The sequence below is a fragment of the Lepus europaeus genome, chromosome 3 (assembly GCF_033115175.1).
Source record: "Lepus europaeus isolate LE1 chromosome 3, mLepTim1.pri, whole genome shotgun sequence".
In the NCBI taxonomy this organism is placed as follows: domain Eukaryota; kingdom Metazoa; phylum Chordata; class Mammalia; order Lagomorpha; family Leporidae; genus Lepus; species Lepus europaeus.
In genome coordinates, this window is record NC_084829.1 from 72,826,871 (window position 1) to 72,853,408 (window position 26,538).

Below are 26,538 nucleotides of genomic sequence, written 5' to 3' on the forward strand. Positions count from 1 at the left end.
TCTGATATTAATGGAAAGTTTCCCGTGGCTAAGGGTTGGGTAGAATTGGGGGGTCAGTGGGGAGGAAGGGGAGCTGTAGTTCTCGGGTTAGGTTTTATATCGCCTGGGCTTTCTGTTTACACGGAGCCCCAGGCTGCTTTTTGCAGCCAGCGTTGAAATGAGTGAGGCCTGGCCTTGTTTGATCTTATTAGCAATACACATTTCGTAAGAATATTTTCTGCAATTGAGTGTCAGAAAAAAGAGAATGAGATTCACAATGTCAATTTGGGGACGTTACAAAAGCTAATTTAATAGACAAAGTTTGGGTGTTTCCATTTCTGTTCGCTTGGGAGGGAAAGTTAAACATTTACTGTTAAGGGCCAGTCTTAAAAGCTTTGTGAGAATGTTTTTATTGGGAATGGTGGCAGTGGGTAACAATATTGGCGTTTTGCCCGTGTAGCTATAAGAACCCCCCCCAAAACACATCTAGATTTCTTTGTCTAAGAACCTAAAATGCTATTGCTTAAGTGACTTTGAGTTCACTGTTTACTCTGGTAATTGAGTTTATAAATACGATGTTTAGGAAAATGAGGCTCTGCAGTATTTTCTATAAAGAACCACCTGGATAATTTCGCAAAGTTGATTTTCATATGCAGTATGTCATGAGATACTTGTGCAAAATAACCGTTTAGAAACATGGAATTTAAAAATTACAATTTAATTTAAAATATCTTAGTGGTTAACAGATTCTGTAGGGAAAGTGTTGAAGGACAGGTATTCTTACTGATTTATTAACAGGACCTAGAACAGTGCCTGGAACATAGTAGGTACTCAGCATTTATCTTATGAATAAATAGGGACTAAAAGAGGTGGAGAAACAATTTTCTAATTCTTCCTAGTTGAGTATAGTGAAGTGTGGGGGGAGACTCTTACCTCTTTATGCAAGGCAGTCTTTTATCTAAAAATGATAAAAGCTTTATATGAGATTCCTAATAAGAAGGAAAGCTGGGTATTTTTCTGGGTTCTTTTCATACTGCTTCCTTTCCAAGTTGGGTAGAATAAGTACCTGTCCAGAGGCTGAGTGGTGCAGCCTGTGTTAAAGGAAGTGCTATGTGTGTTGTTTTTTTGTTTTGAAATTGGAGGATCAAAAGTTGGCTTACTGATGCTATTAAGAATGGGAATAGGAGGAAGAGGAGGGTGGGTGTGTGGGTGGGAGGGATGATAGGGTGGGAAGCATCACTGTGTTTCTGTATCTATATAGGAAATACATGAAATTTGTATACTGTAAATAAAAAAATTTAAAGATTTATTTTATTTATTTGAAAAGCAGAACTGTAGAGAGAGGTAGAGACAGAGAGAGAGATGTTTTCCATCCGCTGATTCATTCCCCAGATGGCTTATGGCCTGGAAGGCAGTGGAAGATGACCAGAGTGCCCGGTAAACCTGGAAGAAGCTCCTGACATCGGATCAGCCCCAACTCTGGCTGTTGGGAGCATTTGGAGAGTGAACCAGCAAATGGAAGACCTCTTTCTGTCTCTCCTTCTCTCTCTAATTCTACCTCTCAAATAAATAAATGTCTTTTTTTTTTTTTTTTGGACAGGCAGAGTGAACAGTGAGAGAGACAGAGAGAAAGGTCTTCCTTTTGCCGTTGGTTCACCCCCCAAATGGCCGCTGCGGCCAGCGCACCATGCTGATCCGAAGCCAGGAGCCAGATGCTTCTCCTGGTCTCCCATGCGGGTGTAGGGCCCAAGCACTTGGGCCATCCTCCACTGCACTCCCGGGCCATAGCAGAGAGCTGGCCTGGAAGAGAGGCAACCGGGATAGAATCCAGCACCCCAACCGGGACTAGAACCCCGGGTGCCGGCACCGCAGGCGGAGGCGCCGGCCATAAATAAATGTCTTTAACAAAAACCATTTTTTATTATTATACTTTTCTTCTCTCCAGTAGGGTTGTTGAAAAACTGAAGTAGGTTTTTTTTTTTTTTAAGATTTAATTTCTTATTTGACAGTCAGAGTTACACAGAGGAGAGGCAGAGAGAGAGAGAGAGGGGTCTTCCATCCAGTGGCTTACTCCCCAGTTGACCACAGCGGCTGGAACTGTGCCATCCCGGAGCCAGGAGCTTCTTCCGGGTCAACCACGTGGGTGCAGGGGCCCAAGGACTTAGGCCATCTTGTATTGCTATCCCAGGCCATAGCAGAGAGCTGGATCAGAAGAGGAGCAGCTGGGACTAGAACTGGCATCCATATGGGATGTCAGCACTTCAGGCCAGGGCGTTAACCCGCTGAGCCATGGCACCGCCAGCCCTGAAGTAGGTTTTCATTCACTCAGAGATGCTTACCCTTCCAGGCTACTGTATGAAGGTGAATACAGCAGCATGTAAGATAGTCAAAGTCCCTGACTTCATAGAACTTATGTTTTAGCAGGAGAGACTGTCAACAAATAAGTTAAAAAAATTATCCATTGAGAATTCTTACTCCAGAATTTCATTCACTTCCTTTATTCAAGTCTGCTCAGACCCAGCAACCTACTTACAATGTTATTGTGTTGAATTACACACAAACACAAACCAAACACGTTACAAACTTTTCGTTTTGTTTTTCATAATATCATTTATCACAAGATAAAGTTATGTTTTTTAGCTCTACTAAAATATAAACTCTGTGAAAGCAATACTTTTCTTTTCACTATCGTATTTGTTAAAAATTTTATTTATTTATTTGAAAGGCAGAGTTAACAGCAGGGGAGAGAGAGAGTGAGCTTGATCTGCTGGTTTGCTTCCAAAATGGCCACAACAGCCAGCTTTGGTCTTGGCCAGAGCCAGGAGCTTCTTCCAGGTCTCCCATGTGGCTGGCAGGGGTCCAAGCACTTGGACCATCTTCACTGCTTTCCCAGGCACATTAGCAGGGAGCTGTATTGGAAGTGTAGCAGCACCCATATGAGATGCCTGTGTTGCAGGCAGCTTAACCCACTGTGCCACAAAACCAGACCCAACTATCATATTTCTTGTACTAGAAACATATTTGTTGTTAACAAGACAGAAAACTACAGTATGGTAAAGGTTGTGAAAGAAGTATGCAGAGCAAAGATGGGGAAGCCACTTTACATAGTGTTAAAGTTAGGAAGGAAAAGTATCCCTGAGATTACATGTGAGTTAATGCCTTAACTGTGAGATACTGCAGTGTAAGACAGACTCCATGAAGATAACGCATGTAAAGGTTCAGAAGTCATACATGATAAAAAGAAAGTCGTCATGATTGGAATGTAGCAAGCAAAGCAGAGAGTCTGTGAACAATAGGAGATCTAATGTAAAGGATCGTAAAGAATTTTTATTTCATTCTGAGCAGTGGGAAGTCATTGAAGAGTTTGGGGCAAGTGAGGGTTATGATAGGATTTATATACATATATATATATTAAGATTTACTTTATTTATTTGAAAGAGTTACAGACAGATGGAGAGACAAGAGTGAGAGAGATGTTCCATATGCTGGTTCGTTTCCAAATGGCCATATTTGCCAGGGCTGAGCCAGGCCAAGCCAGGAGCTTCTTCCAGGTCTCCCATGTGGGCACAGGGACCTAAGTACTTGGACCATCTTCTGCTGTTTTTCCAGGCATATTAGCAGGGAGTTGGACTCAAAGTGGAGCAGCCAGCACTCGAACCAGCACTCAGGGATGCCAACATTACAAGTGTTAGCTTTACCCATTCCACCATGATGCTGGCCCCAAGATTTATATTTTTAAAAAAATCAACTAGCATGGGGCCGGCGCTGTGGCTCACTTGGTTAATCCTCTGCCTGCATCACCGGCATCCCGTATGGGTGCCGGGGTCTAGTCCCGGTTGCTCCTCTTCCAGTCCAGCTCTCTGCAGTGGCCTGAGAGGGCAGTGGAGGATGGCCCAGGTGCTTGAGCCTCTGCACCTGCATGAGAGACCAGGAGGAAGCACCTGGCTTTTGGCTTCGGATAGGCACAGCGCACCAGCCATAGCACCATTTGGGGGGTGAACCAATGGAAGGAAGACCTTTCTGTCTCTCTCTCATTGTCTAACTCTGCCTGTTTAAAAAAAAAAAAATCAACTGGCTGCTTTGTATGGAATGAGCTAGGAAAGACCAAGAATAAAAGCATGAAGAATATTTTAGCAGTCTAAACAGAAGTGATGGAGGCTTGGACTATGATAATGGCTGTGGAGATTGGAGAAGAGAGTGTATATAGAGTGCTGATAAATTTGGGTATAGAGCTTACAGAACTTGTTGATGGATTGTGTATTGAAGATTAAAGTAACAAAAATCAAAGATGACTCCTAGGGGCTTTAACTTGGTATGTTGGGAGGTAAGGTTATTTACTCAGATGGTGTAGACTGGTAGAGGACTGAGAAGGAATAGCACTGCTTAGTCATATTAAGTACAAGATGCCTGTGTTTGAATATATGCTTATCTTTATTCTGAAATATGTCTCATAGCCATAGAAGTAAGTGAAAGTCTAATTCCCATTTCCTTGTATGGCTTCTCTGGGTAAAAGATCTGCTGGCTACTATTGTACCATCTTGATTTTGTTTGTATATAATACCACACTTAGGCTGGCGCTGTGGCTTAACAGGCTAATCCTCCGCCTTGTGGCGCCGGCACACCGGGTTCTAGTCCCGGTTGGGGCGCCGGATTCTATCCCGGTTGCCTCTCTTCCAGGCTAGCTCTCTGCTATGGCCCAGGAAGGCAGTGGAGGATGGCCCAAGTGCTTGAGCCCTGCACCCGCATGGGAGACCAGAAGCACCTGGCTCCTGGCTTCGGATCAGCACAATGCGCCGGCCGCAACAGCCATTGGAGGGTGAACCAATGGCAAAAAGGAAGACCTTTCTCACTGTCTCTCTCACTGTCCACTCTGCCTGTCAAAAAAAAGAAAAAAACAAACAAACAACAAAAAAAAAACACCACACTTAATCCTAGCCAAAAGGCCAAGAAGAGATTTTTTTTTTAAGAAAACTTTTATTTAATAAATATAAATTTCAAAAGTATAACTTTTGGATTATAGCAGTATTCCCCCCATAACCACCCTTCCACCCATAAACCATCCCATCTCCTACTCCCTTTCTCATCCCATTCTTCATTAAGATTCATTTTTCATTATATACAGAAGATCAACTTAGTATATACTAAGTAAAGATTTCAACAGACTGCACCCACACAGACACACAAAGTATAAAGTACTGTTTGAAGACTTGTTTTACCGTTAATTCTCATAGTACAACACATTAAGGACAGAGATCCTCCATGGGGAGTAAATGCACAGTGACTCCTGTTGTTGATTTAACAATTGACCCGAGAAGAGATGTTTATACCACACTAAAATTGTATGAATTTCATTAGGCTAGAATTGTTTACTTACCTCTTTTCCCTCATTTCTTTTGGATCTATTCACTTAACTGTTGTCTCAGCTCTTTTCCACTTGTCACTGATGATTTAGGAAGGTTTCTTTTTGTTCATTCATTCATTCAACAGATCATTATCGAATACCTTCTGTGTTGTAGGCACTACACTGAAGGGCAGAGTACTGAGGGGAAATGGTCTAGAGAGGAGAATTAACAATCCAGTTGTATTTGTGTTTGTAAAATTATACGTGTGTAGTACAAAAAGTGCGATCGTAATAATGAGAATTTTATCTAATAGTTGTGGTTTGAATGGTGAATAGGTGAAGGGGAGGTGAGAAGACAACTTTTAGGCACAGGGAATAGAATTGAGCATGGCATATTTGGAGAACTCACAAAAGGTAAGTTTGGGACCAATAAGAAGAGTGGTGCAAGATGAGGCTAGAGGTGACATAGCACTTTTGCCTCAAAAAAGGTTATTGGTTACCACATGGAGAAAAAAATTTTGGAGAAGGGGAAAAGATTATCAGCCAGACTAGTTAGGAGGCACTTGCAGTATAGGACAAAGATGATGGTAGCTAACTTGTTCTTGTACCTTTGTTTTGATAACTCTTCTCTTTGGGAACTCAAAAAGGTTACTTTGCTTTTATTCCTTTTTGTATTGCAGTTGTTCATTTTATTTTAGCTTTCTTACTCTTTGCTGTTTTCTTCTACCATCAAACGTTTTTGTATTTTCTCTATTTTTTCCTGAAATAACTTTTCTGCCTTCCCTTTCTAATACACATATTTTACTAGATATTTGTTTTCCTTTTTATTGCAGGTCTCCTTCCCTTTATGGACTTTGTCCATTCTGTTGAAAAGACTGATGCTAAATTATTGATGTGCTGTCCTTTGCACCAGCAAAAACATTTCTGTCTCCAAATGAAAATTGTTTTCTTTTTCTACTTAGCCATATTTTTTTTTTTTTTTTTGACAGGCAGAGTTAGACAGTGAGATAGAGAGAAAGGTCTTCCTTTTTCCTTTGGTTCAGCCCACAAATGGCTGCCACGGCCGGCGCGTTGCGGCCGATGGGCTGCGCCAATCCAAAGGCAGGAGCCAGGCGCTTCCTCCTGGTCTCCATGCGGGTGCAGGGCCCAAGGACTTGGGCCATCCTCTACTGCCCTCCTGGGCCACAGCAGAGAGCTGGGCTAGAAGAGGAGCAACCGGGACAGTATCCAGTGCCCCAACTGGAATTAGAACCTGGTGTGCCGGCGCCGCAGGCGGAGGATTAGCCTAGTGAGCCTCAGCCGTTAGTCATATTTTTTATGTAAACTCATTTCAGAACCCAGTTTGCCAGTTTGTGGCTAGTGGACAGTAAATGCTTCACACTGTTATAATTTTTTTTTAAGATTTATTTATTTGAAAGGCCTAGTTACAGAGAGGCAGAGACAGAAAGAAGAAGTAGTCTTCCATCTACTGGTTCACTCCCCAAGTGGCCGCAACAGCCAGAACTGCACCTATCTGAAGCCAGAGCCAGGAGCTTCTACCATGTCTCCCATGTGGGTACAGAGGCCCAAGCACTATGCCTTTCACAGGCCATATTGCAAAGAGCTGGATAGAAAGTGGAGAAGCCAGGACTAGAACTGGCATCCATATGGGATGCCAGCACTGCAGGCAGCGGCTTTACCCACTACTCCACAGTGCCCACACTATCTCTTTACCCACTACACCACAGTGCCACCCCCTTTTCACACTATCTCTTGACATAAAGCACAGCTTATCTTTTTTTTTTAGATGACAAAATTTTTTTTTTCAAGATTTATTTGTTTGAAAGGCAGAGTTATGGAGAGAGGGAAAGAAACAGAGAAAGAGAGAGCTCCCAACTGCTGGTTTACTCCCCAAATGGCCACAGAAGCTGGGGCTATGCCGGGCCAAAGCCAGGAGCCTGGAGCCTCTTCAGGGTCTCCCATGGGGTTTCAGGGTCCGTGTGCTTGGGCCATTCTGGGCTGCTTTCCCAGGCGTATTAGCAGAGAGTTGGATTGGAAGTGGAACAGCCAGGACTCAAACGGATGCTGGCTTCTCAGGCAGTGGCTTAACCCCCTTTGCCACAACGCCAACTCCCACAATTTATCTTAAATGATTGGCATTTCATGACATGTGAGCAAGGTCTTTAGTATACTTGTAATGTACATCAAAGTTCCACATTTGCCTTGTTCATTTTTCTTGTGGTTGTACTTTTGGAAACTGTTGTGATTACCCCTTATTTACCTTACTTAAATATGTTTATTTCCTGGTTTCATCCTAGTTGAAGTGATGAGTCTGTTTATCTTGTGATTTCGTGTAATGAAAGTGAATAGAACCACTCTAAGAATGAAAGTGATTTGCATTAGAAATGCATTGAAAGCTATCTGCACCTTAATATTTATTGCAGCTCAATTCACAATAGCTAAGACCTGGAATCAACCTATATGCCCATCAACAGTAGACTGGATAAAGAAATTATGGGACATGTACTCTATAGAATACTATACAGCAGTAAAAAACAATGAAATCCGGTCATTTGCAACAAAATGGAGGAATCTGGAATGCATCATGCTGAGTGAAATAAGCCACTCCCAGAGGGACAAATATCATATGTTCTCCCTGATTGGTGACAACTAACCGAGCACCTAAAAGGAAACCTGTTGAAATGAAATGGACACTATGAGAAAGAGTAACTTGATCGGCCCTTGTCCTGACTGTTGATATACAACTTAATACTTTATCCCTTTTAGTTTTTTTTGTTTGTTTGTTCTGCTTAATACTATTGGTTGAACTCTAGTAATTAAGACACAATTATTCTTAGGTGTTTAAATTTAACTGCAAAGTTTTCTCTGTTAAATATAAGAGAGGGAAGAGATGTACAATCTGGGACATTGCTCAATAGGACTTGCTCCAAATGGTAGAGTTAGAAATGTACCAGGGGATTCCAATTCAATCCCGTCAAGGTGGCATGTACCAATGACATCTCACTAGTCCAAGTGATCAATTTGAGTTCACAATTGATCATAATGATAGGTCTAAGAGTCAAAGGGATCACATAAACAGGACTAGAGTCTGCTAATGCTAACCGATAGAATAAAAAAGGGAGAGAATGATCCAACATGGGAAGTGGGATACACAGCAGACTCATAGAATGCCAGATGTTCTAAACAGCATTCTGGCCTCAGAATCAGCCCTTAAGGCATTCGGATCTGGCTGAAGAGCCCATGAGAGCATTTCAGGCATGGAAAGCTAAGACACTCTGGCCAAAAAAAAAAAAAAAAGAGGACCTAAATGAAAGATCTCTGCAAGTGAGATCCCAGTAGAAAGAATGGGCCATATGGCCGGCGCCGTGGCTCATTAGGCTAATCCTCTGCCTTGCGGCACCGGCACACTGGGTTCTAGTCCTGGTCGGGGTGCCGGATTCTGTCCTGGTTGCTCCTCTTCCTGTCCAGCTCTCTGTTGTGGCCCGGGATTGCAGTGGAGGATGGCCCAGGTCCTTGGGCCCTGCACCCCATGGGAGACCAGGAGAAGCACCTGGCTCCTGGCTTCGGATCAGTACGGTGCACCGGCCGCAGCACGCCAGCCACAGTGGCCATTGGGGAGTGAACCAGCAGAAAAGGAAGACCTATCTCTCTGTCTCTCTCTCTCTCTCACTGTCCACTCTGCCTGTCAAAAAAACAAAACAGGCCTGCGCTGTGGCTTAACAGGCTAATCCTCCGCCTTGCGGCGCCGGCACACCAGGTTCTAGTCCCAGTTGGGGCGCCAGATTCTATCCTGGTTGCCCCTCTTCCTGGCCAGCTCTCTGCTATGACCTGGGAAGGCAGTGGAGGATGGCCCAAGTGCTTGAGCCCTGCACCTGCATGGGAGACCAGGAGAAGCACCTGGCTCCTGCCTTTGGATCAGCGCGATGCGCCGGCCGCAGCGGCCATTGGAGGGTGAACCAACGGGAAAAAGGAAGACCTTTCTCTCTGTCTCTCTCTCTCACTGTCCACTCTGCCTGTCAAAAAAAAAAAAAAAAACGGGCCATCAAAGGAGTGAACCTCCACTTTGACTATGACCTTGTTTAAATAAGATCGAAGTCGGTGAATTCAAAAGGCTTCCATAGCCTTGGCAACTCATGACAAGAGCCTAGGGAGATTACTGACGCCATAAATAAGAGCGTCAATCTGTTAAGTCAACAGCAGGAGTCACTGTGCACTTACTCCTCATGTAGGAACTGTGTCCTTAATGTGTTGTACATTGTGAATTAATGCTATAACTTGTACTCAAACAATATTTTACTCTTTATGTTCTGTGTGGGTGCAAACTGTTGAAATCTTTACTTAATATATACTAAATTGATCTTCTGTATATAAAGAGAATTGAAAATGAATCTTGATGTGAATGGAATGGGAGAGGGAGCGGGAGATGGGAGGGTTGTGGGCGGGAGGGAAGTTGGGAGTGGAAAAAGCCATTGTAATCCATAAGCTGTACTTTGGAAATTTATATTTGCTAAATAAAAGTTAAAAAAAAAAAGAAATGCATTGAGAGCATAAATTCAGATGCTAGAATGCTAAGGTTCAACACCTAGCTGTGTGATCTCAATTTGTTGTTTTCTCAACTGTAAAACAAGGATAATAATTGTTCATGGGATTGCCATGAAGATTGAATTAATATTAGTATTTTTAAAAGATTTTATTTATTTATTTGAGAAGTAGAGTTACAGACAGTGAGAGGGAGAGACAGAGAGAAAGGTCTTCCATCCGCTGGTTCACTCCCCAAGTAGCTACAATAGCTGGAGCTTCCGATCCAAAGCCAGGAGCTTCTTCTGGGTCTCCCACATGGGTACAGGGACCCAAGCACTTGGGCCATCCTCCACTGCCTTCCCAGGCAATACCAGAGAGCTGGATCAGAAGAGGAGCAACCAGGACTAGAACCAGTGTCCATATGGGATGCTGGCGCCACAGGTGGAGGATTAACCTAGTGTGCCACAGCACGGGCCCCAATATTAGTATTAAGTACTTAGGCATGTAATCAGTATGTGTTAGTTGGTATTATTTCTGTTCTTAGCAGATTGAAAGAAGAAAAATAACTTCCTTTCTTCCCATTCATTTTGCCTTGTTGAATTTTTGTTGTTTTCTTTCATTTATTATGTTTATTTTTCTAGATGTAGCTGATCGTGGTTTTACAGGTTGGCTAGTTGAGTGAAAAATGAAAGAAAATGGAAATTGCATACTCCTTATGATAGACTTTTTAAAGTTGATTGCTCTGTTACCATCACAAAATTACATTGACTAAGGAAACCAAAAAGTGTAGAAGCGGGGCTGGTGTTGTGGCATAACGGGTAAAGGCACCACCTGAGAAGCCAGCATTCCATATGAGCACCACTTGGAGACCTGGCTGCTCCACTTCTGATCCCACTCCCTGCTAATGGTCTGGGAAAAGCAGCAGGGGATGGCAAATGTTCTTGGACACTTGCCACTCATGTGGGAGTCCCAGATTAAGCCACTGAGGCCATCTGGGTCATGAACCAGTTGAAGATTCTCTCTCTCTCTCTGTCTCTGTCTCTGTCTCTGTAACTCTGACTTTCAAATAAATAAATAAGTACATCTTTTTTTTTTTTCAGTGTAGAAGTGTTATATGACCCTGGATGGACATGTTAGGGGGAAAATTAGAACTGGAGCTTGGGACCTGACTTTATAGGCTCCTCTCTACATTTTCTACCTTTCTCTTCATCCCTCATCTCTTTGCTTCTCTACTAGTCCACTTGTCTTTTCCTGCACCCCAAAGGGTGCTAGACAAAAGAAAGAAAAAGAGTGGATAATTATGGAGAATTGCCATTTATTGGTGAGAGTAAAAGCAGAAAGCCACAGATCTCTTTTTAAGGACCAACTGTAGAAATTATCTTTACCACATTGTATTGATTGAAAGGTCTCAGAGCCAACCTAGATTCTAGGGGAGAGGAAGGTAGTCTTCAACCTGCATTTGGGGAGAGTGACAAAGAATTTTGCAGTTTTTTTATTTTTAAAGAATGATTTTATTTATTTGAAAGTCAGAGTTACAGAGAGAGGTAGAGCCAGAGAGAGAGAGAGAGAGGTCTTCCATCCGCTGATTCACTCCCCAAATGACCGCAATGATCAGAGCTGAGCTGATCTGAAGCTCGGAGCCAGGAGATTCTTCTGGGTCTCCCACGTGGGTTCAGGGGCCAAGGACTTAGGCCATCTTCTACTGCTTTCCCAGGCCATAACAGAGAGCTGGATTGGAAGTGGAACAGCCGGCTCTGAAACCGGTGCCCATATGGGATGCCGGTGCTGCAGGCTGGGGCTTTAACCCGCTGTGCCACAGCACCAGCCACATTGCAGTCATTTTTAAACTATGCAACCATCTCTCCTTTCCCATACCTACCTGATATTTTTTCTCCGGTTCTTTCAACAAAGGCCAAGAACACTAGTCCCTTCTCACCTGCAGCTTCATTTTCTGTGGATTATGTTTACCTGTAGTCAACCATGGTCCAAAAAATGTTTAAAAACTTCCAGAAGTAATTGATAAATCTTAAATTGAGTTTCACTGAGAGCAATGTGACAAAATCTCACAACACTTTGCTCCTACACACTCTGGATGTGAATTTGTCCATTGTATCCAAGCTGTATACACCCCTACCCCTCTGTTAGTCACTTAGTACTTGTCTTGGTTCTGAGTTGTCAGTTCTGCTTGTATCAAAGTAACTCATATTTTACTTAACAATTGTGCTAAAAGAGTACAGAAGTAATGACACTAGTGATTTGGATATGCCAACTAGAAGCTGTAAAGTACTTCCTTTAGGTGAAAATTTTGACTTAATAAGGAAAGAGAAAAAATAGCCATATTGCTAAGAATGTATGATAAAAACAAAGTACATATTTGTGAAATTTGTTATAATGTTGCTGTCACTTCTCAAATTGTAAAAGCTCCAGCCACAGAATGTGCTTAGTGCTTAGTTAAGATGGAAAAGGCATTAAATTAAATAATTTGATACACTCCACAGTTTGAGACTAGGGGGCTCTTGGAACATATCTTCTGTGAATGAGGGGAGACTGCTATATTTCTGAAAGTTCAAAACGACTGTTCTTAATGAAACCCAAAAGTTTCTAAATTCTGGACAACTTAGGAAGCTAAAGAAAAACAGAACTGAGGCAGCAACACAATTTGTAACTTGTTTTGTAAGGATAAACATCACCATAAACAGTCATTAGTTTGGCCTTATTTTTATTAAGAACTAATTTAGGAAATTCTAAAGCCAGGCAAGCCTAAGCAAGAAGAAAAGAGGAAGAATGTTAACAAACTTTTTCTTATGTTCGTTTTCTTTCTTTCAATGATATCTGGGTCATACTGGAGTTATTATAACCTTGCTTAAACTCAAAATATCCTACTATTGACAGTATTAAAAGTGACAGTGTCTTAGGGCCGGTGCCATGGCTCACTTGGTTAATCCTCCGCCTGTGGCACCAACATCCCATATGGGCGCCAGGTTCTAGTCCCGGTCGCTCCTCTTCTAGTCGAGCTCTCTGCTGTGGCCCGGGAAGGCAGTGGAGGATGATCCAAGTGCTTGGGCTCCTGCATCCGCATGGGAGACCAGGAGGAAGTGCGTGGGTCCTGCCTTCAGATCGGCGCAGTGCACCGGCCGCAACATGCCAGCCATAGCGGCCACTTGGGGGGTGAACCAATGGAAAAAGGAAGACCTTTCTCTCTCTCTCTCACTGTCTAACTCTGCCTGTCAAAAAAAAAAGAAAAGTCAGTTTTCTCTTTGAATTGTACATTTGCCCTCTCTAATTAGAGTGTTTCTCAAATTTCATTGGACTCTCTTATTGAATACCAAATTCCCCTATCACCTGTGGTCTTCTCACCATCTTGGAGCAGGAGTATTAGGAACTGCTGGTCTCATACAGACATTTACGAGTTGCTCATTTTCTAGCTTTGGAACATATACTTAATAGCTTAAGAAATTGTTATTAGAGACTCTGTAACCTGGATACAGGTAGAACCAACTATGTGACTGCAGAATAAGATGCCACTGCTTGATGTCTTTGTTCCATAGAAGATAAGTGGTTTTCAGCAGTCTCAACAGCACCAAACTGCTGCATGCCTCATGGACTTGAGATAAATTAACTGTGTGCTGACATTCTGCTGAAAGGTCCATAGCTTGCCATTGAGTGGAATGAAGAAATAACCTAGTGAAGAGGGAACAGTTCTGCAATTTAGATGGCTCACACAGAAGTCTGATTTAGTATCATTAGCATGTTCAAAGATTTCATGGTGAAGTAGTATTGGGCAATGTTTTCTTGTGTTTTCTGTATCAAAAGTTATCACCCTGTGGTGTAGTAGGCTAAGCCTCCACCTGCAACACCAGCATCCCATATGGGCGCTGGATGGTATCCCGGCTGCTCCTCTTGCAATCCAGCTCTCTGTTTTATGGCCTGGGAAAGTACTAAAAGATGGCACAAGTATTTGGGCCCCTGCATCCATGTGGGAGACTCACAAGAAGCTCCTGGCTCCTGACTTTGGCCTGGCCCAGCCCTGGTTGTTGTGGTCATTTGGGGAGTGAACTAGCAGATAGAAGACCTCTCTCTGTCTCTACCTCTTTCTGTAACTGTCTTTCAAATAAATATATCTCTATTTTTTGCCCCAAAGAAACCTTTATTTAAGGAACACAACTTTCATAAGTACAACTTTAGGAATATAGTGATTCTTTCCACCATACTTGCCCTCCCACCTTCACCCCACATCCTCTTCCCTCCCTCTCCCATTCCCAGTCCCATTCTCCATTAAGATTAATTTTCAATTAACTTTATACACAGATGATCAGCACTATACTAAAATTTCAACAGTTTGGATGCACACACATAGACAAAACTGAGAACAAATTTTACAGTTAATTCTCATAATACAGCTCATTGAGGACAGAGGTCTTGCACAGTGACTCCTGTTGTTAAATTAACAATTCTCTATTGTATGACGTCAGTGATCACCCCAGGCACTTGACTTGAGCTACCAAGGCCATGAAAGCCTTTTGGATCCAGAATCTCAGTTGGTATTTAGACAAGGCCATAAGCAAAATAGAAGTTCTTTCCTCCCTACAGAGAAAAGTACATCCTTTTTTGATGGCCACTTCTTTCCACTGGGGTCTCACTCATAGAGATCCTTCATGTAGGACATTTTTTTGCCACAGTGTCTTGGCTTTCCAAGCCTGAAATGCTCTGGTAGGCTTTTCAGCTAGACCAGAATGACTTAAGGGCTGATTCTGAGGTCAGTGTGCTACTTAAAGTGATCATTCCATGAGTTTGCTATGTGGATTGCTTCAACTGTTGGAGCATTCACTCCTTTTTAATTGTATTATTATTACCAGATGCTTAATCCTATCTATATGTCACTTTAACACTTAATCTTATCCATATGATCACTTTAACACTGAATATGATCACTTAAACACTTAAGATGGCATTTTTTACCATGCAGCTTAATTGGATTTGGGGTCCCATAGCAAGTTTTTAAACTACACCCTTAGAAATAAGTCTGTTGGAATGTATGCAGAACTATATAACTTTACAGTAACAAACTTCCTCCTGCCTCTCTTACTCCCATTCTTCTTTTCTTTTCTTAATATTTATTTATTTATTTGAAAGTCAGAGTTACACAGAGAGAGAAGGAGAGCCAGAGAGGTCTTCCATCTGCTGGTTCACTCCCCAATTGGCCCCAATGCCCACAGCTGTGCCGATCCGAAGCCAGGAGGGAGCTTCTTCCGGGTCTTCCTATGCTGGTACAGGGGCCCAAGGACTTGGGCCATCTTCTACTCCTTTCCCAGGCCATAGCAGGGAGCTAGATCGGAAATGGAGCAGCCAGGTCTCAAACTGGCACCCATATGGGATGCTGGGACTGCAGGTAGTGGCTTTACCTGCTGTGCCACAGCACCAGCTGCCCCACTCTTATTTTCTACTTAGTCAATTTCAATTGACTTTATACACATATGATTAACTCTGTGTTAAAGAGTTCAACAAATAATATGAAAAAGAAGAAAAAAAAAAACCTATTCCTTGACAGTCAAGATAAGGGTTGTTCAAGTCATTGCTTCTCACAGTGTAGTTTCTCTTCTACATAGTGCCTTTTAGGTTCTCCATAAGCTATCACAGATCAGGTAGAATATATGGTATTTGTCCCTTTGGGACTGACTTATTTCACTAAGTATAATGTTTTTCAAATTCATCCATTTTGTTGCAAATGACCGGATTTCTTTTTTTTTTTTTTACTGCTATGTATTATTCCATTGTGTACATATTCCATAGTGTACATATTCCATAGTTTTCTTTATCCAGTCTTTGATTGATGAACATTTAGGTTGATTTCATGTCTTTTTGTGAATTGAGTTCTAGTAAACATGGGGGTGCAGATAACTCTTTCATTTATTGATTTCATTTGTCTTGGGTAAATTCCTAGGAGTAGGATGGCTGGGTCATTTTCATACAGACTTCCATACTGGTTTTACCATTTTATATTCCCACTAACAGTGGATGGATTAGAGTACCTTTTTCCCCACGTCCTCACCCAGCATTTGTTCTTTGTTGATTCTGTATAAAAGCCATTCTAATGGGGGTAAAGTGAAACCTCATTGTGTGTGTATGTGTGTTTTTTAAGATTTATTTATTTGCTTGAAAGAGTTAACACATAGAGGAAAGGCAGAAAGAAAGAGAGTTCTTCATCTACTGGTTCACTCCCCAGATGACTGCAAAGGCCAGAGCTGTGCTGATCCAAAGCCAGGAGCCAGGAGCTTCTTCTGGGTCTCCCATGTGGGTTCAGGGGCCCAAGGACTTGGGCTTTACCAGACCATAGCAGAGAGCCGGATAGGAAGTGGAGCAGCTGGGACTCGAACCAGCTCCCATATGGGATGCCGGCATTGCAGGTGGCAGCTTTACCCACTATGCCACAGCGCCGGCCCTGTTCTCATTGTGGTTTTGATTTGCATTTCCCTGATGGCTAGTGATTCCAAACATTTTTTCATGTGTCATTTGGATTTCCTCGTTTGAAAAATGTCTGTTTAAGTCCTTTGCCCATTTTGTAATTGCATTGTTTGTTTTTTTGTGGAGTTTGTTGATCTCTTTATATATTCTGGTTATAAATCCTTTATCAGTTGCATAGTTTGCAAATAATTTCTCCCATTCTGTCAGCTGCCTCTTCATTTTCCTGAGTGCTTCTTTTGCAGTACAGAAGCTTCTCAATTTGATGTAATCCCATTTGTTAATTTTGGCTTTGATTGCCTGTGCCTCTGGGTTCTTTTCGAAGAACTCTTTGCCTATGTCAATGTCTTGGAGGGTTTCCCCCAATGTTCTCTAACAATTTGGTGTTATCAGGTCACAGATTTAGGTCTTTAATTCATTTTGAATGGATTTTTGTGTAAGGTGTAAGGAAGGGGTCCTGCTTCATATTTCCGCATGTGGAAATCCAGTTTTCCCAGCACCATTTGGTGAAGAGAGTATCCTTGCTCCAGGGATTGGTTTTAGCTCCTTGGTCAAATGTAAGTTGGTTAGGGCTGACGCCGTGGCTTAACAGGCTAATCCTCCGCCTTGCGGCGCTGGCACACCGGGTTCTAGTCCCGGTTGTGGCACCAGATTCTATCCCAGTTGCCCCTCTTCCAGACCAGCTCTCTGCTATGGCCCGGGAAGGCAGTGGAGGATGGCCCAAGTCCTTGGGCCCTGCCACCCGCATGGGAGACCAGGAGAAGCACCTGGCTCCTGGCTTCGGATCAGTGAGATGCACCGTCCGCAGCGGCCATTGGAGGGTGAAGCAACAGCAAAAAGGAAGACCTTTCTCTCTGTCTCTCTCTCACTATCCACTCTGCCTGTCAAAAAATAAATCTGTAAATTGCTTTTGAAAGAATGGACATTTTGATGCTATTGATTCTTACAATCCATGAACATGGAAGATTTTTCCATTTTCTATCTTCTATTTCTTTCTTTAATATTTTGTAATTCTCATTGTAGAGATCTTCGACATCGTTGGTTGAATTTATTCCAAGGTATTTGGATTTTTGTTTGTTTGATTTGATAGCTATTGTGAATGGGATTGATCTTAGTTCTTTCTCAGCCATGGCATTGTCTGTGTATACAATGGATATTGATTTTGTGTGTGTGTGTGTGTGTGTTTAGTGATTTTCTATCCTGCAACTTTACCAAACTCTTATGAGTTACATAAGTCTCTTGGTGAAGTCTCTGGAACCCTTTATAGACAATCATGTCATCTGCAAATAGGGATAGTTTGACTTCTTCCTTCCCAATTTGTATCCCTTGTATGTTTTTTTCTTGCCTAATGGTTCTGGCTAAAAATTCCAGGACTATATGGAATAGCAGTGGTTAGAGTATGCATCCTTTTCTGGCTCCGGATCTCAGTGGGAATGCTTCTACCTTTTCCCCATTCAATAGGACATTGGCTGTGGGTTTGTCATAAATTGTTTTGATTGTGTTGAGGAATGTTCCTTGTATACCTAATTTGCTTAGTTTTCATCATCAAAGGGTGTTGTATTTCATCAAATGCTTTCTCTGCATCTATTGAGATAGTCATATGGTTTTTTGTTCTTCAGTTATTTAATTTGATGTGTCACATTGATTGATTTGCAAGTGTTGAACCATTCCTGCATACCAGGGGAAAATCCCATTTTGTCAGGGTGAATGATCTTTCTTTCTTTTTTTTTTTTTTTCTTGGCCCCTCCGGGAAATGCAGTTTGCGGCGGTGCTGCAGGGAACCAGGGCGCCCCCGACCCAGGCAGGACGGACGGTGACACTGGGACTGAGCTGGAGAAGTGGGTGCTGGCGTCGCCTGCCCGGGCGCGGGAGGTGTGGCCGTGACACAGGGGCTGCTCCGCATCGGCCTCGCGGGGCAGTCTGGGGTCCAGGTTCTCAGGGCGAATGATCTTTCTGATGTATTGTTGGAGTCAGTTGGCTAGAATTTTGTAGATGATTTTTGCGTCTGTGTTCATCAGGGAAATTGGTGTGTAGTTTTCTTTCTCTGTTATGTCTTTTTTGGGTTTAGGAATTAAGGTGATGTTGGCTTTGTAGAAATAATTAGGTTGATTCACTCCCTTAAAATTGTTTTTAATAACTTGGAGAAGCATTTTAGTTAGTTCTTCTGTAAATGTCTGGTATTCAGCAGTGAAGCCATCTGGTTCTAGGCTTTTCATTGTTGAGAGGGTCTTTATTAATGATTCAATTTCCATGTTGTTAATGGGTCTGTTTAGGTTCTCTATGTCTTCATGGCTCAATTTAGGTAGGTTGTATGTGTCCAGGAATCTGTCCATGTTTTCTGGCTTCCCCAGTTTGTTAGTGTACAGCTCTTTGTAGTAATTTCTGATAATTCTTTTTATTTCTGTGGTCTTTGTTGTTACATTTCCTTCTTCATCTCTAATTTTATTTATTGGGTCTTCTCCTTTGTTTGGTTAGATGGACTAATGGTGTGTCTATTTTGTTCATTTCTTCAAAAAGCCAGCTCTTCATTTTGCTGATCATTTGTATTGATTTTTTGGTTTCAATTTTGATTTCTCTCTAATTTTAATTGTTTATTTTCTCCTACTAGTTTTGGTTTGCTTTGATGTTCTTCTAGATCCTTGAGATACATTGATAGCTCATTTATTTGGTGCCTTTCCAATTTCTTGATGTAGGCACCAATTGCTTTAAACTTTCCTCTTAACACTGCTTTTGCTGTATCTCGCAAGATTTTTTTTTTAAGATTTATTTATTTATTTGAAAGTCAGAGCTACACAGAAAGAGGAGAGGCAGGGAGAGAGAGGTCCTCCATCCGATGGTCCACTCCCCAGATGGCCTCAATGGCCCGAGCTGCACCAATCCAAAGCCAGGAGCCGGGAGCCTCTTCTGGGTCTCCCACGCGGTGCAGGAGCCCAAGGACTCAGGCCATCCTCCACCACTTTCCCAGGCCACAGCAGAGAGCTGGACCAGAAAAGGAGCAGCCAGGACTAGAACAGGCACCCATATGGGTTGCCAGTGCTGCAGAACAGGGCGTTAACCCGCTGCACCACAGTGCCGACCCCTCTCATAAGTTTTGATATGTTGTATTGTCATCTTCATTTGTTTCCAGAAATTTTTTTTATTTCTCTTTTGATTTCTTCAACAATTCATTGTTCATTCAGAAGCATGTTGTTCAGTCTACATGTGTTTGCATATGAGAGATTCCTGAGTTGCTTATTTGCAGCTTCATTGCATTGTAGTCTTGAGAAGATGCATGGTATGATTTTGATTTTTTTTTTAATTTGCTGAGACTTGTGTTATGGCATAGTAGTTGGTCAGTCCTAAAGAAAGTTCCATGCACTGGTGAGAAGATAGTGTATTCTGCAACTGTAGTATAGGATTTTTATAGAGATGTTAGGTCTATTTGGTCTACAGTGTTGATTAACTATGCTGCTTTCTTGCTGCTTTTCTGTCTGGTTGATCTGTCCATGGCTGAAAGTGGGGTATTGAAGTCCCCCATTACTATCATATTGGAGTCTGTATCTCCCTTTGGATTCCTTAACATTTCTTTTAGATAGCCAAGTGTCCTGTAATTACGTGCATATACATTTATAATAGTTACATCTTCCAGTTGAATTGATCCCTTAATCATTACATAGTGTCCTTACTTATCTGTCTCTTTTGACTGTTTTTGTGTTAAAGTCTATTTTGTCTGATCTTAGGATAGCTACAGCAGCTCTTTTTTGGTTTCTTCTGTCATGAAATTTCTTTTTTCATCTTTGTGCTTTTAATTGTTTGCATCTTTGTGATGAGATTTGTTTCCTGTAGACAGCAAATAGATGGGTTTGATTTTTTAATACATTCAGCCAGCCTTTGTCTTTGAACTGGAGAGTTAAAACCATTTACATTCAAGGTGGCTATTGAAAAGTAACTACTTTGCCTTGCCATTTTCCCATAAGTCTTCCTATTTTTGCTTTAGATTTCCTTTGTACTTTTACTGGGAGGTTTTATTCTTTTACCTTCTTTCATAGTGATGACCATGTTTTCTCTATTTCTGTGTGTAGCATATCCTTATGCATCTTCTGCAGGGCTGACTGGTGATGACAAATTCTTTAAATTTCTGTTTGTCTTTAAAGGTCTTTATGTTACCTTTGTTCATAAATGCAGGATACAGTATTCTGGGTTGACGGTTCTTTTAAGACTTGGAGTATATCTCACCATTCTCACCTTGCCTGTAGGGTTTATGTTGAGAAGTCCTCTGTGAGTCTAATTGGAGATCCTCTGCAAGTAATCTGGCATTTTTATCATGCACATTTTAGAATCTTTTGTTTATGTTTTGCTGTGAAGAGTTTGATTACAATGTGTCGTGGTGAAGATCTTTTCTGGTCACATCTGTTAGGAGTTCAGTGTGCTTCTTGTGTTTGGATGTCCCTATCTTCAAATTAGGAAGTTTTCTGTTACTATTTCACTAAAAAGGCCTCCTAATCCTTACTCTCATTCCATGCCTTCAGGAACTCCTAGAACCACTATGTTGGGTCATTTATTTCCTGTAGATTACCAATAGTGTTTCTTAGTTTACCATTTCTTCTTGTGTTTGGTCTTACTGTATAATTTCCTGTGCTCTGTCTTCTTCTTCTTCTTCTTTTTTTTTTTTTTTTTTTTTTTTTTTTTTTTTTTTTTTTTTTTACAGGCAGAGTGGACAGTGAGAAATAGAAACAGAGAGAAAGGTCTTCCTTTACCATTGGTTCACCCTCCAATGGCTGCCGTGGCTGGCGTGCTGTGGCCAGCACACCGTGCTGATCCAAAGGCAGGAGCCAGGTGCTTCTCCTGGTCTCCCATGGGGTGCAGGGCCCAAGGACCTGGGCCATCCTCCACTGCACTCCCTGGCCACAGCAGAGAGCTGGCCTGGAAGAGGGGCAACCGGGACAGAATCCGACACCCCGACCGGGACTAGAACCCGGGGTGCCGGTGCTGCTAGGTGGAGGATTAGCCTGTTGAGCCACGGCGCCGGCTAGGCTCTGTCTTCTAAGTTGGATATTCTTTCTTCTGCATCACCGATTCTGTTGTTAAGGATTCTACTGCATTTTTATTTGTTCTTTTGAATTCTTTATTTCTAATATTTAATTTTGATTTCTCTTTAAGATCTCAAATTTGTGGGAGAAATTTTCCTTCATGTGATGTATAGATTTTAGTAGTCCATGCCTTTGCTTCTGATTACTTTTAAGTAATCCTCTGATCAATTTTTTGAATTCCATATCTGGCATTTCTTCAGTCTCATCTTTGCAAGCTAATATTGAAGTGTTGTGTTCTTTTGGGGGCATCATGTTGTCTTCCTTATTCTTGGTTCTTGAATTGGTCCGTTTGTTATTTGGCATTTGTAGAGATACTTGTTGGTTTCTCCCCCCCCCCCCCCCCCCCGCCGTGGTAGTTTTTATCATTGTGGTATGCCTCTGTAGATTAATGGAATGTCTGCTTCCAGGGAATTCCTAGAGGCATGCGGTGGTTGTGGTCAGGGTGTTCAGTTCTTCAGGGTGAAGGGCATGTCTGAGGTGACACACACAGGTTTGGTGTGGTAAATCTCTCTCTCTTTTTTTTTTTTTTTTTTTAGTCAGAGGGGAGGTTTGTTCTTGTCTGTTGGCATAGACCCATCTTTGCTCCTCTCCTCAAAGGAGACTAGTGCCTGGGTGCCAGCCCCAGTGGGTATATTATTTGTCTGCTCTACCCCAAGGACCACACAAAGGATCTGTGCTGTGCAATCCTCAGTGTAAGCTCAGATTCCCCAGCAGTGACCCTCACCATGTAACCAGGGAGCCCTGAGCATGTGGAGTCTCCCACGGTGAATACCCAAGGTCCTAGTCACACCATGACTTCCTTTGCAGCTTCAGTGCTTTCACAGTTCCAGCACACAAGCCTCCCATAGACAGGAGCACCCATCCCCCTGTCTTTTCTCCCCATCAGACTCGGGAGTCTCTACTTGTTTTGTTGCTGGGCACAGACATGGGCTGGTGCAGCTTTTACATGCATCCACAGGACACTGTATCAGGGAGGGAGAGAAACGTGCCCACCTTTGTTTTTTCTTCTCCAGTTTGGCAGGTACACCATCCCCCATAGGGCTCTAAGCTGAATTCCCTCTAGGCTCTTATTGCAGCTTTTTCACCAGTGGCTTGGGCTGCTGCAATCTGGTCTCACCTCACACTCCAATGCTGGTATGGAGGCTCTTGTTTACTGGGGTCCTGAGTGGGGCATTCCACACCCCCCACGTAGGTCTACTGTGTCTCTCCAATTTGTGTAGAGTTTCCTTAGCTGTTTTCTCCCTAACTCTTCCCTCAAAATAAATCTTTATTTAAAAAAGCAAAAGAAAAAATATGGCTCAGGGTCCAATATAGAATCATGTACTGTGTTTATTTGCCATGTCTCTTTAGACAGCTTTAATCTCAAAAAACTTTTTTTGTCTTTCTTGACACTGACTTTTTTTTAAAGGAACAAAAAATGGATGGTTACTTTGTAGTGTTGTGTTAATCCCAATTTTGTTTCTTCATGATGAGATTCAAGTTAACACATTTTTTTGTAAGGAATGCCGTAGAAGTGTGATTTGTTTTTAAAATGTGTATTGGTTGGGCCAGCGCCACGGCTCAACAGGCTAATCCTCTGCCTTGCGGCGCTGGCACACCAGGTTCTAGTCCCGGTTGCCCCTCTTCCAGGCCAGCTCTCTGCTATGGCCAGGGAGTGCAGTGGAGGATGGCCCAAGTGCTTGGGCCCTGCACCCCATGGGAGACCAGGAGAAGCACCTGGCTCCTGCCTTTGGATCAGCACGGTGTGCTGGCGGCAGCGGCCATTGTGGGGTGAACCAACAGCAAAGGAAGACCTTTCTCTCTGTCTTTCTCTCTCACTGTCCACTCTGCCTGTCAAAAAATAAAAATTTTAAAAAAAATGTGTACTGGTTTATTATAATGGACAGTGTAAAAGATAAAAAAGAATTTATCATTGTGGTATGCCTCTGTAGATTTATGCATTGGGTAAGGTATGGGAGAACAAGCACAGAACCTCCATGCCCTCTCTTGAGGCACCTTTTGGGAACCTTCATCTGTTAGGCTATCCAGAAGCTCCCTCTCAACCTTGTCCTTTTGGGGTTTTATGGGGACTTCATTATGCATGGTTGGTTGAGTCTTCAGCCTTAAGTGATCTACTGAACCTTTAGCACCCACCCTACCTCAGGTAGTTGGAAAGGTAGTCAGCACAGAGACTGCCAGCCTTCAAATCTACTCAATAGAATGGTAAAAGACCCTGTCACTTGCAAGAGTGCAATAATTTTTTAGGAGTTGTATGTCAGGAAACAGGGTCAAAGACCAACTATGTTTCATAATATCAGAGGTCTGCATGTAGTGCTGCAAATTTTTCTATCAGCACAGTTTTGGTTGTGACCTGTACATTTTATATGTTGTGTTTTCATTTTCATTCAGGTCAGTGTATTTTTTAAAAGATTGATTTATTTTTTTGAAAGTGAGAGTTACACAGAGAGAGAAGGAGAGCCAAAGAAAGAGAGAGGTCTTCCATCTGCTGGTTCACTCCCCAATTGGCCACAACGGCCAGAGCTATGCTGATCCGAAACCAGGCGCCAGGAGATTCTTCCAGGTCTCCCATGAAGGTGTAGGGGCCTAATGACTTGGGCCATCTTCTGTTGCTGTCCCAGGCCATAGCAGAGAGCTGGATTGGAAGTGGAGCAGCTGGGACTCAAACCAGGCCCATATGGGATGCTGGCGCTGCAGGCGACAGCTTTACCTGCTTTGCCACAGCACCGGCCCCTTGTTCAGTCTTTTCTTTTCTTTTCTTTTCTTTTTTTTTTTTTTTTTTTTTTTTTTTTGACAGGCAGAGTTAGACAGTGAGAGAGAGAAACAGAGAGAAAGGTCTTCCTTCCATTGGTTCACCCCCCAAATAGCCGTGTGGCCACAGCTGGCCGGCGCACCGCGCCGATCAGAAGCCAGGAGCCAGGTGCTTTCTCCTGATTTCCCATGCGGGTGCAAGGCCCAAGCACTTGGGCCATCCTCCACTGTCTTCCCAGGCCATAGCAGTGAGCTGGACTGGAAGTGGGGCAACCAGGACAGAATCCGGCACCCCAACCAGGACTAGAATCCAGGGTGCTGGTGCCGCAGGCGGAGGATTAGCCTAGTGAGCTGCAGTGCTGGTGGTTCAGTGTATTTTTAAGTTTACCTTTGAGATTTCATCCTTAACCTATGGATTATCTTGAAGCATGTTAGTTTCCATGAGTTCTGAGATTTTCCTAGGTGGATTTCTGGTTTGATACCTTTGTATAACACTGTTATTTCAGGTCTTTTGTTTGTTGAGATCTCTTGTATGACTCAGGATATGCTGTAGCTGGGTATGGTTTTTTGTTAACTTAAATGTATTCTGCTGTTGGGTGGAATAAGTGATTTTTTTTTTAGAAAGCATTTATTTAATAAATTTAATAGTCGCAACTTTTGGAATATAGCAGTTCATCTCCCCATACCTGCCCTCCCACCCTAAAACCGCCCCACCTCCTACTCCCTCTCTCACCCCATTCTTCATTAAGATTCATTTCTAATTATATACAGAAGGTTGACTCTATACAAGTAAAGATTTCAACAGTTTTTACCCACACAGACACACAAAGAATAAAGTACTGTTTGAAGACAAGCTTTACCATTAATTCTCGTAGAATAATTCATTAAGGACAGAGGTTCTACATGTGGAGCAAGTGCACAGTGACTCCTGTTGTTGATTTGACAGTTGACACTCTTACTTGTGACATCAGTGATCACCAAGGCTCTTCTCATGCACTGCCAAGGCTAAGGACGTCTTTTGAATCCACAGACTCCGTCAGTATTTAGTCAAGGCCATAGCAAAATGGAAGTTCTCTCCTCCCTTCAGAGAAAAGTACATCCTTCTTATAGGGTCCCTTTTTCCACTGGGATCTCACAGAGGTTATCTTTAATTTGCTGAACATGTCCTATCTAGAGGCCTACCAATTTGTATTATCACTAGCAAAATTAACTTTGATCACTCAGTTAAGGTGGTGTTTGCCAGATTTCTTTCCTGAAAATTATTTCCTGTTTGTAGTTAATAATTACTGTATGGAAAGATAGTTTTTGTTTTTTATTTATTTGAGAGAGTTACAGACAGAGGGAGAGACAGAGAGTGAGGTCTTCTATCCATTGGTTCACTCCGCAAATGGCCTCAACAGCCAGGCCAATCCAAAGCCAGGAGCCAGGAGCTTCCTCTGGGTCTCCCACAGGAGTACAGGGGCCCAAGCACTTGAGCTATCCTCCACTGCTTTCCCAGGCCATAGCAAAGAGCTGGATCAGAAGATAAACAGCCCAGAATTGAACTGGCGGCTCTGCTCCCAAGGCGCGGCTCGGCGCGGCAGTGGGCTACCTTGCTCTCCCCGTAGGTCTTCTGTGTCACATCCTCTAGATCCGGAAGAGTTTACTCTGCAGTTTTTATTTGGAAGAATGATGGTTAGAAACCAAGATCTGGGGCAGAGCCAAGATGGCGGAAGAGTGAGGGTGTGCACCAACAGTCCAGGAAAAGATAGTTTAACAAAAGTGGAGTTACTATACCCTCAGGAAGAGACCCCAAAAAAAAACTGCAGAGCCGCGAGAGCGGGGAACCGAGGGAGCCCAGCCACAGAAGCCCAGCTGCAGAATTTGAGCCCCAGCGCTGGAAGGAGAGGTAACCTGAGACATTGGCGGGGAAGGTCAGAACGTGGTCTGAGGTCCCACTGGGGAAAGTGCACCAGGCTGACTGGAGGAGAGGAAAAAAAAAAAGCGAATAAATAGGGGGAACCGGCAGGGTCACTAGCCTCTCTATACACTCACCTTACAAAGCCAAGCAGGACAAAGAGCAGGCGCCATTTTACATGTGTAAAACAAACTCTGTAACCTAGACAACCCGGTGAGCTGCCAGAGAACAATCTGGGTGAATCACCTTGGGCACACCCTGAACCATGAAGAACCAAACAGAGCTCTCTGGCCACACCCATCATAGCCTCTAAGGATCCATCAAAAGCAGACAGTCCACTTAAGCTAGAGTCATAGTTTAACGAGAAAAAACACCACAGCAAAGGAAACAAAGAACACCTCCAAGATGCCAAACAAATGTAGAAACCAAGGTAACAAGAGCAAGGAAGACACTATGATGCCCCCAAATGAACAAGACACCCCAATTCAAGATTATGAAGATGATGAGATCGAAGAAATGCAAGA

General features: G+C 42.8%; 1 protein-coding gene across 7 annotated transcripts in view; it reads left to right on the forward strand.

The window, feature by feature from the left end:
• The window catches only part of SENP6 (SUMO specific peptidase 6), a 140,969-nt gene that overhangs the window by 1,038 nt on the left and 113,393 nt on the right, over positions 1 to 26,538 (forward strand). The window lies entirely within an intron of this gene.